This window comes from Mixophyes fleayi, unplaced genomic scaffold (assembly GCF_038048845.1).
Source record: "Mixophyes fleayi isolate aMixFle1 unplaced genomic scaffold, aMixFle1.hap1 Scaffold_48, whole genome shotgun sequence".
Lineage (NCBI taxonomy): Eukaryota > Metazoa > Chordata > Amphibia > Anura > Limnodynastidae > Mixophyes > Mixophyes fleayi.
Genome location: NW_027448168.1, coordinates 274,645 through 288,774, shown reverse-complemented (window position 1 = coordinate 288,774; position 14,130 = coordinate 274,645). Strand labels below are relative to the sequence as shown.

General features: G+C 37.7%; 1 long non-coding RNA gene across 1 annotated transcript; it reads right to left on the bottom strand.

The window, feature by feature from the left end:
- Nucleotides 1-10,323: 10,323 nt before the first annotated feature.
- Nucleotides 10,324-13,929, bottom strand: LOC142134226 (uncharacterized). The gene is made up of 3 exons (XR_012687001.1): nucleotides 13,886-13,929; nucleotides 10,591-10,693; nucleotides 10,324-10,462 (listed from the first exon to the last, which is right to left on the bottom strand). It is a non-coding gene; the product is annotated as an uncharacterized LOC142134226 (long non-coding RNA).
- Between the last annotated feature and the right edge of the window lie 201 nt (nucleotides 13,930-14,130).

The following is a 14,130-nucleotide window of genomic DNA, read 5'->3' as shown; positions in this document are numbered from 1 at the left end:
ACCAGTGTCACTGTATTAGACAACTGTTATCAAACTTAGCAATAATGATGCATTAATCTGCCAATCAAGTGTGAAAGCTGGCTATGTGTATAGGCATAGTAAACACATATCATCATCATCCTCATTATCATTTATTTATATAGTGTCACTAATAGCGCAGCGCTGTACAGAGAACCCATTCACATCAGTCCCTACCCTATTGGAGCTTACAGTCTAAATTCCCTAATATAGACACACACTCACACACAGACAGAGAGGGAGAGACTAGGGTCAATTTTGATAGCAGCCAATTAACCTAACAGTATGTTTTTTGGAGTGTGGGAGGAAACCCACGCAAACACAGGGAGAACATACAAACTTCACACAGATAAGGCCATTGTTGATATAAGTACTGGCTCTGCTTACCATTGTCCAGTCTAGTACATAACTGTATTAATGCTGTGAAATATTATTACTTTGAATGCCTTAAATATGCAAGAGCGCATTTGGGTAAGTTTATGCTAATAAAAGATATATGCACTTTTCTTGCCTACCCATACTATTTAATAACCACCAAAAATTAAGCAATATGTAAGCACTGCTTCCAGTTGAAATCAGTCTGTCTGTCTGTCTATCTATCTATCTATCTATCTTCTATCTATCTTTCTATCTTTCTATCTATCCGTCTGTCTATCTTTAAAACTGAAAGACATCCATTAAACATACACAATGACAGCATATTTAGTGTGTAATTGATGCTAAAACACAATTCTCACTCTCCTAATATAGCTGATTTTTGACAATGAACTGCATTTTTCATGTGAAGCATTTGATGTCATAAAGATGTAAACCTCACAAAGCAATTCTGTCACTGGTCAGTTTGCTTGACAGACATCTGACTTTAAGGTACTAGCCAATGGAAACATGGTGACATGTAAATATGAAAGCACATTAGGACAAAATATGCAATAAGATAGAGGCAAAGGGAGATGGCTGCTGGGAATGTATTTCATTTATCCCAGAAAATCTTTAAATCTAAGTATTAATACTACGTTGATGTACTTTTGAAATTGGAGAGCTACTTTTTACTAAAAGTACATCTCCCTTATATAATTAAGTATAATGCAGACCTGCTCAAAAACTTAGTATAATTAAAGAAGTCTTATGCCATAAATGATGATGATGAGAGCTGCTTATGTGAATGTCTATAGTGGTTTTCTCTACCAGTGTCACTGTATTAGACAACTGTTATCAAACTTAGCAATAATGATGCATTAATCTGCCAATCAAGTGTGAAAGCTGGCTATGTGTATAGGCATAGTAAACACATATCATCATCATCCTCATTATCATTTATTTATATAGTGTCACTAATAGCGCAGCGCTGTACAGAGAACCCATTCACATCAGTCCCTACCCTATTGGAGCTTACAGTCTAAATTCCCTAATATAGACACACACTCACACACAGACAGAGAGGGAGAGACTAGGGTCAATTTTGATAGCAGCCAATTAACCTAACAGTATGTTTTTTGGAGTGTGGGAGGAAACCCACGCAAACACAGGGAGAACATACAAACTTCACACAGATAAGGCCATTGTTGATATAAGTACTGGCTCTGCTTACCATTGTCCAGTCTAGTACATAACTGTATTAATGCTGTGAAATATTATTACTTTGAATGCCTTAAATATGCAAGAGCGCATTTGGGTAAGTTTATGCTAATAAAAGATATATGCACTTTTCTTGCCTACCCATACTATTTAATAACCACCAAAAATTAAGCAATATGTAAGCACTGCTTCCAGTTGAAATCAGTCTGTCTGTCTATCTATCTATCTATCTATCTATCTTTCTATCTTTCTATCTTTCTATCTATCTATCTTTCTATCTATCTGTCTATCTGTCTATCTTTAAAACTGAAAGACATCCATTAAACATACACAATGACAGCATATTTAGTGTGTAATTGATGCTAAAACACAATTCTCACTCTCCTAATATAGCTGATTTTTGACAATGAACTGCATTTTTCATGTGAAGCATTTGATGTCATAAAGATGTAAACCTCACAAAGCAATTCTGTCACTGGTCAGTTTGCTTGACAGACATCTGACTTTAAGGTACTAGCCAATGGAAACATGGTGACATGTAAATATGAAAGCACATTAGGACAAAATATGCAATAAGATAGAGGCAAAGGGAGATGGCTGCTGGGAATGTATTTCATTTATCCCAGAAAATCTTTAAATCTAAGTATTAATACTACGTTGATGTACTTTTGAAATTGGAGAGCTACTTTTTACTAAAAGTACATCTCCCTTATATAATTAAGTATAATGCAGACCTGCTCAAAAACTTAGTATAATTAAAGAAGTCTTATGCAATAAATGATGATGATGAGAGCTGCTTATGTGAATGTCTATAGTGGTTTTCTCTACCAGTGTCATTGTATTAGACAACTGTTATCAAACTTAGCAATAATGATGCATTAATCTGCCAATCAAGTGTGAAAGCTGGCTATGTGTATAGGCATAGTAAACACATATCATCATCATCCTCATTATCATTTATTTATATAGTGTCACTAATAGCGCAGCGCTGTACAGAGAACCCATTCACATCAGTCCCTACCCTATTGGAGCTTACAGTCTAAATTCCCTAATATAGACACACACTCACACACAGACAGAGAGGGAGAGACTAGGGTCAATTTTGATAGCAGCCAATTAACCTAACAGTATGTTTTTTGGAGTGTGGGAGGAAACCACAGCACCCGGAGGAAACCCACGCAAACACAGGGAGAACATACAAACTTCACACAGATAAGGCCATTGTTGATATAAGTACTGGCTCTGCTTACCATTGTCCAGTCTAGTACATAACTGTATTAATGCTGTGAAATATTATTACTTTGAATGCCTTAAATATGCAAGAGCGCATTTGGGTAAGTTTATGCTAATAAAAGATATATGCACTTTTCTTGCCTACCCATACTATTTAATAACCACCAAAAATTTAGCAATATGTAAGCACTGCTTCCAGTTGAAATCAGTCTGTCTGTCTGTCTATCTATCTATCTTTCTATCTATCTATCTTTCTATCTTTCTATCTATCTATCTATCGGTCTGTCTATCTTTAAAACTGAAAGACATCCATTAAACATACACAATGACAGCATATTTAGTGTGTAATTGATGCTAAAACACAATTCTCACTCTCCTAATATAGCTGATTTTTGACAATGAACTGCATTTTTCATGTGAAGCATTTGATGTCATAAAGATGTAAACCTCACAAAGCAATTCTGTCACTGGTCAGTTTGCTTGACAGACATCTGACTTTAAGGTACTAGCCAATGGAAACATGGTGACATGTAAATATGAAAGCACATTAGGACAAAATATGCAATAAGATAGAGGCAAAGGGAGATGGCTGCTGGGAATGTATTTCATTTATCCCAGAAAATCTTTAAATCTAAGTATTAATACTACGTTGATGTACTTTTGAAATTGGAGAGCTACTTTTTACTAAAAGTACATCTCCCTTATATAATTAAGTATAATGCAGACCTGCTCAAAAACTTAGTATAATTAAAGAAGTCTTATGCCATAAATGATGATGATGAGAGCTGCTTATGTGAATGTCTATAGTGGTTTTCTCTACCAGTGTCACTGTATTAGACAACTGTTATCAAACTTAGCAATAATGATGCATTAATCTGCCAATCAAGTGTGAAAGCTGGCTATGTGTATAGGCATAGTAAACACATATCATCATCATCCTCATTATCATTTATTTATATAGTGTCACTAATAGCGCAGCGCTGTACAGAGAACCCATTCACATCAGTCCCTACCCTATTGGAGCTTACAGTCTAAATTCCCTAATATAGACACACACTCACACACAGACAGAGAGGGAGAGACTAGGGTCAATTTTGATAGCAGCCAATTAACCTAACAGTATGTTTTTTGGAGTGTGGGAGGAAACCCACGCAAACACAGGGAGAACATACAAACTTCACACAGATAAGGCCATTGTTGATATAAGTACTGGCTCTGCTTACCATTGTCCAGTCTAGTACATAACTGTATTAATGCTGTGAAATATTATTACTTTGAATGCCTTAAATATGCAAGAGCGCATTTGGGTAAGTTTATGCTAATAAAAGATATATGCACTTTTCTTGCCTACCCATACTATTTAATAACCACCAAAAATTAAGCAATATGTAAGCACTGCTTCCAGTTGAAATCAGTCTGTCTGTCTGTCTGTCTATCTATCTATCTTTCTATCTATCTATCTATCTATCTATCTATCTTCTATCTATCTATCTATCGGTCTGTCTATCTTTAAAACTGAAAGACATCCATTAAACATACACAATGACAGCATATTTAGTGTGTAATTGATGCTAAAACACAATTCTCACTCTCCTAATATAGCTGATTTTTGACAATGAACTGCATTTTTCATGTGAAGCATTTGATGTCATAAAGATGTAAACCTCACAAAGCAATTCTGTCACTGGTCAGTTTGCTTGACAGACATCTGACTTTAAGGTACTAGCCAATGGAAACATGGTGACATGTAAATATGAAAGCACATTAGGACAAAATATGCAATAAGATAGAGGCAAAGGGAGATGGCTGCTGGGAATGTATTTCATTTATCCCAGAAAATCTTTAAATCTAAGTATTAATACTACGTTGATGTACTTTTGAAATTGGAGAGCTACTTTTTACTAAAAGTACATCTCCCTTATATAATTAAGTATAATGCAGACCTGCTCAAAAACTTAGTATAATTAAAGAAGTCTTATGCAATAAATGATGATGATGAGAGCTGCTTATGTGAATGTCTATAGTGGTTTTCTCTACCAGTGTCATTGTATTAGACAACTGTTATCAAACTTAGCAATAATGATGCATTAATCTGCCAATCAAGTGTGAAAGCTGGCTATGTGTATAGGCATAGTAAACACATATCATCATCATCCTCATTATCATTTATTTATATAGTGTCACTAATAGCGCAGCGCTGTACAGAGAACCCATTCACATCAGTCCCTACCCTATTGGAGCTTACAGTCTAAATTCCCTAATATAGACACACACACACACAGACAGAGAGGGAGAGACTAGGGTCAATTTTGATAGCAGCCAATTAACCTAACAGTATGTTTTTTGGAGTGTGGGAGGAAACCACAGCACCCGGAGGAAACCCACGCAAACACAGGGAGAACATACAAACTTCACACAGATAAGGCCATTGTTGATATAAGTACTGGCTCTGCTTACCATTGTCCAGTCTAGTACATAACTGTATTAATGCTGTGAAATATTATTACTTTGAATGCCTTAAATATGCAAGAGCGCATTTGGGTAAGTTTATGCTAATAAAAGATATATGCACTTTTCTTGCCTACCCATACTATTTAATAACCACCAAAAATTAAGCAATATGTAAGCACTGCTTCCAGTTGAAATCAGTCTGTCTGTCTGTCTATCTATCTATCTATCTATCTATCTTTCTATCTATCTATCTTTCTATCTTTCTATCTATCTATCCGTCTGTCTATCTTTAAAACTGAAAGACATCCATTAAACATACACAATGACAGCATATTTAGTGTGTAATTGATGCTAAAACACAATTCTCACTCTCCTAATATAGCTGATTTTTGACAATGAACTGCATTTTTCATGTGAAGCATTTGATGTCATAAAGATGTAAACCTCACAAAGCAATTCTGTCACTGGTCAGTTTGCTTGACAGACATCTGACTTTAAGGTACTAGCCAATGGAAACATGGTGACATGTAAATATGAAAGCACATTAGGACAAAATATGCAATAAGATAGAGGCAAAGGGAGATGGCTGCTGGGAATGTATTTCATTTATCCCAGAAAATCTTTAAATCTAAGTATTAATACTACGTTGATGTACTTTTGAAATTGGAGAGCTACTTTTTACTAAAAGTACATCTCCCTTATATAATTAAGTATAATGCAGACCTGCTCAAAAACTTAGTATAATTAAAGAAGTCTTATGCCATAAATGATGATGATGAGAGCTGCTTATGTGAATGTCTATAGTGGTTTTCTCTACCAGTGTCACTGTATTAGACAACTGTTATCAAACTTAGCAATAATGATGCATTAATCTGCCAATCAAGTGTGAAAGCTGGCTATTTGTATAGGCATAGTAAACACATATCATCATCATCCTCATTATCATTTATTTATATAGTGTCACTAATAGCGCAGCGCTGTACAGAGAACCCATTCACATCAGTCCCTACCCTATTGGAGCTTACAGTCTAAATTCCCTAATATAGACACACACTCACACACAGACAGAGAGGGAGAGACTAGGGTCAATTTTGATAGCAGCCAATTAACCTAACAGTATGTTTTTTGGAGTGTGGGAGGAAACCACAGCACCCGGAGGAAACCCACGCAAACACAGGGAGAACATACAAACTTCACACAGATAAGGCCATTGTTGATATAAGTACTGGCTCTGCTTACCATTGTCCAGTCTAGTACATAACTGTATTAATGCTGTGAAATATTATTACTTTGAATGCCTTAAATATGCAAGAGCGCATTTGGGTAAGTTTATGCTAATAAAAGATATATGCACTTTTCTTGCCTACCCATACTATTTAATAACCACCAAAAATTAAGCAATATGTAAGCACTGCTTCCAGTTGAAATCAGTCTGTCTGTCTATCTATCTATCTATCTATCTTTCTATCTTTCTATCTATCTATCTTTCTATCTTTCTATCTATCTATCTATCCGTCTGTCTATCTTTAAAACTGAAAGACATCCATTAAACATACACAATGACAGCATATTTAGTGTGTAATTGATGCTAAAACACAATTCTCACTCTCCTAATATAGCTGATTTTTGACAATGAACTGCATTTTTCATGTGAAGCATTTGATGTCATAAAGATGTAAACCTCACAAAGCAATTCTGTCACTGGTCAGTTTGCTTGACAGACATCTGACTTTAAGGTACTAGCCAATGGAAACATGGTGACATGTAAATATGAAAGCACATTAGGACAAAATATGCAATAAGATAGAGGCAAAGGGAGATGGCTGCTGGGAATGTATTTCATTTATCCCAGAAAATCTTTAAATCTAAGTATTAATACTACGTTGATGTACTTTTGAAATTGGAGAGCTACTTTTTACTAAAAGTACATCTCCCTTATATAATTAAGTATAATGCAGACCTGCTCAAAAACTTAGTATAATTAAAGAAGTCTTATGCCATAAATGATGATGATGAGAGCTGCTTATGTGAATGTCTATAGTGGTTTTCTCTACCAGTGTCACTGTATTAGACAACTGTTATCAAACTTAGCAATAATGATGCATTAATCTGCCAATCAAGTGTGAAAGCTGGCTATTTGTATAGGCATAGTAAACACATATCATCATCATCCTCATTATCATTTATTTATATAGTGTCACTAATAGCGCAGCGCTGTACAGAGAACCCATTCACATCAGTCCCTACCCTATTGGAGCTTACAGTCTAAATTCCCTAATATAGACACACACTCACACACAGACAGAGAGGGAGAGACTAGGGTCAATTTTGATAGCAGCCAATTAACCTAACAGTATGTTTTTTGGAGTGTGGGAGGAAACCACAGCACCCGGAGGAAACCCACGCAAACACAGGGAGAACATACAAACTTCACACAGATAAGGCCATTGTTGATATAAGTACTGGCTCTGCTTACCATTGTCCAGTCTAGTACATAACTGTATTAATGCTGTGAAATATTATTACTTTGAATGCCTTAAATATGCAAGAGCGCATTTGGGTAAGTTTATGCTAATAAAAGATATATGCACTTTTCTTGCCTACCCATACTATTTAATAACCACCAAAAATTAAGCAATATGTAAGCACTGCTTCCAGTTGAAATCAGTCTGTCTGTCTATCTATCTATCTATCTATCTTTCTATCTTTCTATCTATCTATCTTTCTATCTTTCTATCTATCTATCTATCTATCCGTCTGTCTATCTTTAAAACTGAAAGACATCCATTAAACATACACAATGACAGCATATTTAGTGTGTAATTGATGCTAAAACACAATTCTCACTCTCCTAATATAGCTGATTTTTGACAATGAACTGCATTTTTCATGTGAAGCATTTGATGTCATAAAGATGTAAACCTCACAAAGCAATTCTGTCACTGGTCAGTTTGCTTGACAGACATCTGACTTTAAGGTACTAGCCAATGGAAACATGGTGACATGTAAATATGAAAGCACATTAGGACAAAATATGCAATAAGATAGAGGCAAAGGGAGATGGCTGCTGGGAATGTATTTCATTTATCCCAGAAAATCTTTAAATCTAAGTATTAATACTACGTTGATGTACTTTTGAAATTGGAGAGCTACTTTTTACTAAAAGTACATCTCCCTTATATAATTAAGTATAATGCAGACCTGCTCAAAAACTTAGTATAATTAAAGAAGTCTTATGCCATAAATGATGATGATGAGAGCTGCTTATGTGAATGTCTATAGTGGTTTTCTCTACCAGTGTCACTGTATTAGACAACTGTTATCAAACTTAGCAATAATGATGCATTAATCTGCCAATCAAGTGTGAAAGCTGGCTATGTGTATAGGCATAGTAAACACATATCATCATCATCCTCATTATCATTTATTTATATAGTGTCACTAATAGCGCAGCGCTGTACAGAGAACCCATTCACATCAGTCCCTACCCTATTGGAGCTTACAGTCTAAATTCCCTAATATAGACACACACTCACACACAGACAGAGAGGGAGAGACTAGGGTCAATTTTGATAGCAGCCAATTAACCTAACAGTATGTTTTTTGGAGTGTGGGAGGAAACCCACGCAAACACAGGGAGAACATACAAACTTCACACAGATAAGGCCATTGTTGATATAAGTACTGGCTCTGCTTACCATTGTCCAGTCTAGTACATAACTGTATTAATGCTGTGAACAGTGTCGGACTGGGACATGAAGGGCCCACAGGTGGACTGCAATGGTAGAGGCCCACCAGAGGGGGTGTGTCCAGCCACCATAGAGGCGGGACCAAACACTTGAGGGGAGTGGTCAGCCCATGAAGGGCATGGCTAGTGGCATAGTGTAGTTAGTATATAAAGAATGCAGTTTATATAAAGAGTGCATAGTCTAGGCCCCACCCCTTAGATCGAGACACAGTCTTGCCCCACTAGAATCAGAACAGTTGGCAGACTGTCCTGCTCTCTCCTACCTGTTCTTGCAGCGTTCACTACCTGCTGCTGCTGATGTCTTAAGCTCAGTTGCTGTCTGGACCCTGGAATGTTGGGGTCCTGTTTTGAAAAAGGGATATGCACACTCTAGCCCCCTTCCCCAACTAGTCACAATGTTAAGTCAATAGCTCTCATGTTTAAAGGGTGCGTGTGAGTGTGAAAAGCAGAAGGCCACTCCCCTACAGTAAAACACTTGCATTGTTGCATACACCATCAACAGAAGTGTACACTGCCTGCTCAAAGAAGTGTGACATATCTCCCGGCAGGCAGTACAGAAGTCCTGAGTTTCAAGGACAGTGCCCTAAAATCACTGCATACATAGTGGAAGGTGTGTAGTTGTTATAATGAAACAGACAAATATGAAAAAATAATGTTTCCAAGAAAGACAAAAATTTAAAACACACACAAAACACATATACAAGCAGAGGGGCACCTTGTCTCAGAATAGTTACAATTAACCTGTGTATCCGCATACTATTATTACCGTTATTGAGAAGAATATACTGTGCCACCCCCAACCTTGGCTCCATGGGAATTACCTTTGCTGCAGATCAGGGGTTGGCTAAAATCTGGTCAAGCCCAGGTGTGCCAATTGTGCATTTAGATAGAGAGATTTTATATTATATAGATATTATTAATCAAAATGGAACCAACAAATAAACGTTTACACAGTAGTGCCCCAGTTCAATTTATGCCACATTGTTCAATTTATGCCACAAATCATATTATGACATACAGTAATGCGCCCAAATCATATTATGACATACAGTAGTGCCCCAGTTCAATTTATGCCACAAATCATATTATGCCACACAATAATGTCTCCAAATCATATTATGCCCTAAATTAGGCCCCCAAACAATATTATGCCACAGAGTACTGCACCAATTCATATAATGCCAAGAACAGGCTACCCCCCCCCCCCCCCCCAGGTAAAAAGGGAACATTGTCAAGTTTGAAAAAAACAAATAAACAAAAAATTACAATAAAATAAAGTAAATTTGACTTACCTCTGCTTCATCTCCTCTCTGTGGTTGCTGGGCAGGGTCCTCTCAGCTCCTGTACGCTGGCAGTATCGCAAGGTCATGACGTGTGCGATTCTTGAAGGTGCAGGTGATTTGCGCTAAGCAAATTTTGGACTTGGGTGGATTCCACCTACATAGAAAAGGACAGGGGCAGGACTTAAAGTGGCCATGGAAAAAAAGCCTGAAAATTACATCATGTTGAAAGGCCAAATAGATGTTAATCGAGGCACAGTATGTGTGTGCGCCTACTGTATGTACCTGAGTATGTGTGTCCTTTACTTGTCGCTTTCCTGACCTGTGGCTGCTGGTGTCTTTAGCTTAGTTGCTGCTTGCCTGGATCCTGCAATGTTGGGAGTCCTAACTGGGGAAAAAATGAGTACATGACATTTAGAAAACTCCAAACAGCCCCGGCGTTAAATCAATAGTACACACGTTTAATAATAATTAGACCTCCCTCCAGCCCCAACATTAAAATAATAGTATTCACTTTTGATAAATAGATCTATTTCCCTTCAACCAACCCCGACATTAAATTAATAGTATGTGCATTTAATAAATAAACCTATTTCCCTACCTCCAAACAGGCCTAGCAATAAATAGCATTTAAGTTTAATAAATATAACCTTTTTACCATAAACATCCCTGGCAATAAATAATTCACATTTAATAAATAGCCCTCCTGCCCAAACTTAACCCCATATTCAATTAATAGCTCCAGACTACCCCAGCATTAAAGGTCTCGCCACCTCATCTTAAATTAATAGGCCCCACTATTACCGGTAAATTAAATTGACCCGCCATCACCCCACAAATAAAATTTCACACATTAGCCACCACCTACCTACACCCACATTATATTACACAAGCCCCCACCCCTCAACCCCATGTCACTTATAACAAGCCCCCTGCCCTCACCCCCATTTCACTTATAACAGCCCCCCTGCCCTCAAACCCATTTCACTTATAACAAGCCCCCCTCTCCTCAACCCCATTTCACTTATAACAAGCCCCCCTTCCCTCAACCCCATTTCACTTAAAACAAGCCCCCCTGCCCTCACCCCCATTTCACTTATAACAGCCCCCCTGCCCTCACCCCCATTTCACTTATAACAGCCCCCCTGCCCTCACTCCCATTTAACTTTCAACAGCCCCCCTGCCCTCACCCCCATTTCACTTATAACAAGCCCCCCTCCCCTCAACCCCATTTCACATATAGAAGCCCCCCTGCCCTCACCCCCAATTTTACATATAACAGCCCCCCGTCCTCACCGCCCATTTCACTTATAACAAGACCTCCCTGTCCTCATACCCCATTACATTGCCACAAGCCCTATTGCCCACACATAACACACACACACATTCATTTCTCATACAAACAGACACTAATACATTTAACATACATACTGACTCCCCACCCTCTCTCATACACACATTTCTCATACAGACAGCCACACAAAAACACACACTAATACAGTTATCATAGACACTGACACACATTCTCTCTCATTCATACATACACACACACACGCTAATACATTTATCATAGACACTGAAACACATTCTCCCTCATACATACAAACACACACACATACATTAATCATACACACTGACTCACCTCCTTCTCTCATACACACACACTAATACATTTACCATACATACTGACACACACACAAGCTAATACATTTATCAAACACACTGACACACATTTTCTCACACACACACACTAATACATTTATCACACACACTGACACACATTTTCTCTCTCACACACACACACACTAATACATTTATCATACACACTGACACACATTTTCTCTCACACACACACAAATACATTTATCACACACACTGACACACACACTAATACATTTATCATACACACTGACACACATTTTCTCTCACACACACACAAATACATTTATCACACACACTGACACACATACTAATACATTTATCACACACACTGACACACATTTTCTCTCACACACATACACTAATACATTTATCACACACACTGACACACATTTTCTCTCACACACACACTAATATATTTATCACACACACTGACACACATTCTCTCACACACACACTAATACATTTATCACACACACTGACACACATTCTCTCACACACACACTAATACATTTATCACACACACTGACACACATTCTCTCACACACACACTAATACATTTATCACACACACTGACACACATTTTCTCACACACACACTAATACATTTATCACACACACACTAATACATTTATCACACACACTGACACACATTCTCTCACACACACACTAATACATTTATCACACACACTGACACACATTCTCTCACACAAACACTAATACATTTATCACACACACTGACACACATTTTCTCTCACAAAACACACTAATACATTTATCACACACACTGACACACATTTTCTCTCACACACACTAATACATTTATCACACACACACAAATACATTTATCACACACACTGACACACATTTTCTCTCACACACACACTAATACATTTATCACACACACTGACACACATTTTCTCTCACACACACACTAATACATTTATCACACACACTGACACACATTCTCTCACACACACACACACTAATACATTTATCACACACACTGACACACATTCTCTCACACACACACACACTAATACATTTATCACACACACTGACACACATTTTCTCTCACACACACACTAATACATTTATCACACACACTGACACACATTTTCTCTCACACACACTAATACATTTATCACACACACTGACACACATTCTCTCACACACACACAAATACATTTATCACACACACTGGACACACATTTTCTCTCACACACATACACTAATACATTTATCACACACTGGCACACATTTTCTCTCACACACACACACACTAATACATTTATCACACACACTGACACACATTTTCTCTCACACACACACTAATACATTTATCACACACACTGACACACATTCTCTCACACACACACACACTAATACATTTATCACACACACTGACACACATTTTCTCTCACACACACACTAATACATTTATCACACACACTGACACACATTTTCTCTCACACACACACTAATACATTTATCACACACACTGACACACATTTTCTCTCACACACACTAATACATTTATCACACACACTGACACACATTCTCTCACACACACACAAATACATTTATCACACACACTGACACACATTTTCTCTCACACACATACACTAATACATTTATCACACACTGGCACACATTTTCTCTCACACACACACACACTAATACATTTATCACACACACTGGCACACATTTTCTCTCACACACACACTAATACATTTATCACACACACTGACACACATTCTCTCACACACACTAATACATTTATCACACACACTGACACACATTTTCTCTCACACACACACTAATACATTTATCACACACACTGACACACATTTTCTCTCATACATATACACACATACACACACATACACACACTAATACATTTTCACACACACACATCTCACCTTTCCTGCTTTGCTTCCTCCATGGCAGTGTGGGTAGGGGGCGTGTCTGCTCTGAGTGACTGTGTCAGCCAATCACAGCACAGCAGAGGGGGTGATGGGAGACAGTGAGCAGTTCCTGCCTGAGCAGGAAGCTCCTCCTCTTTACCAGCAGCACAGGCTGCTCCTACACTGACCTCTCCGTGGGGGCCTGGTGATCACATTGTGGGGGGCGGGGCCATCGGACAGTGGGGCCTACCGGGTATTTC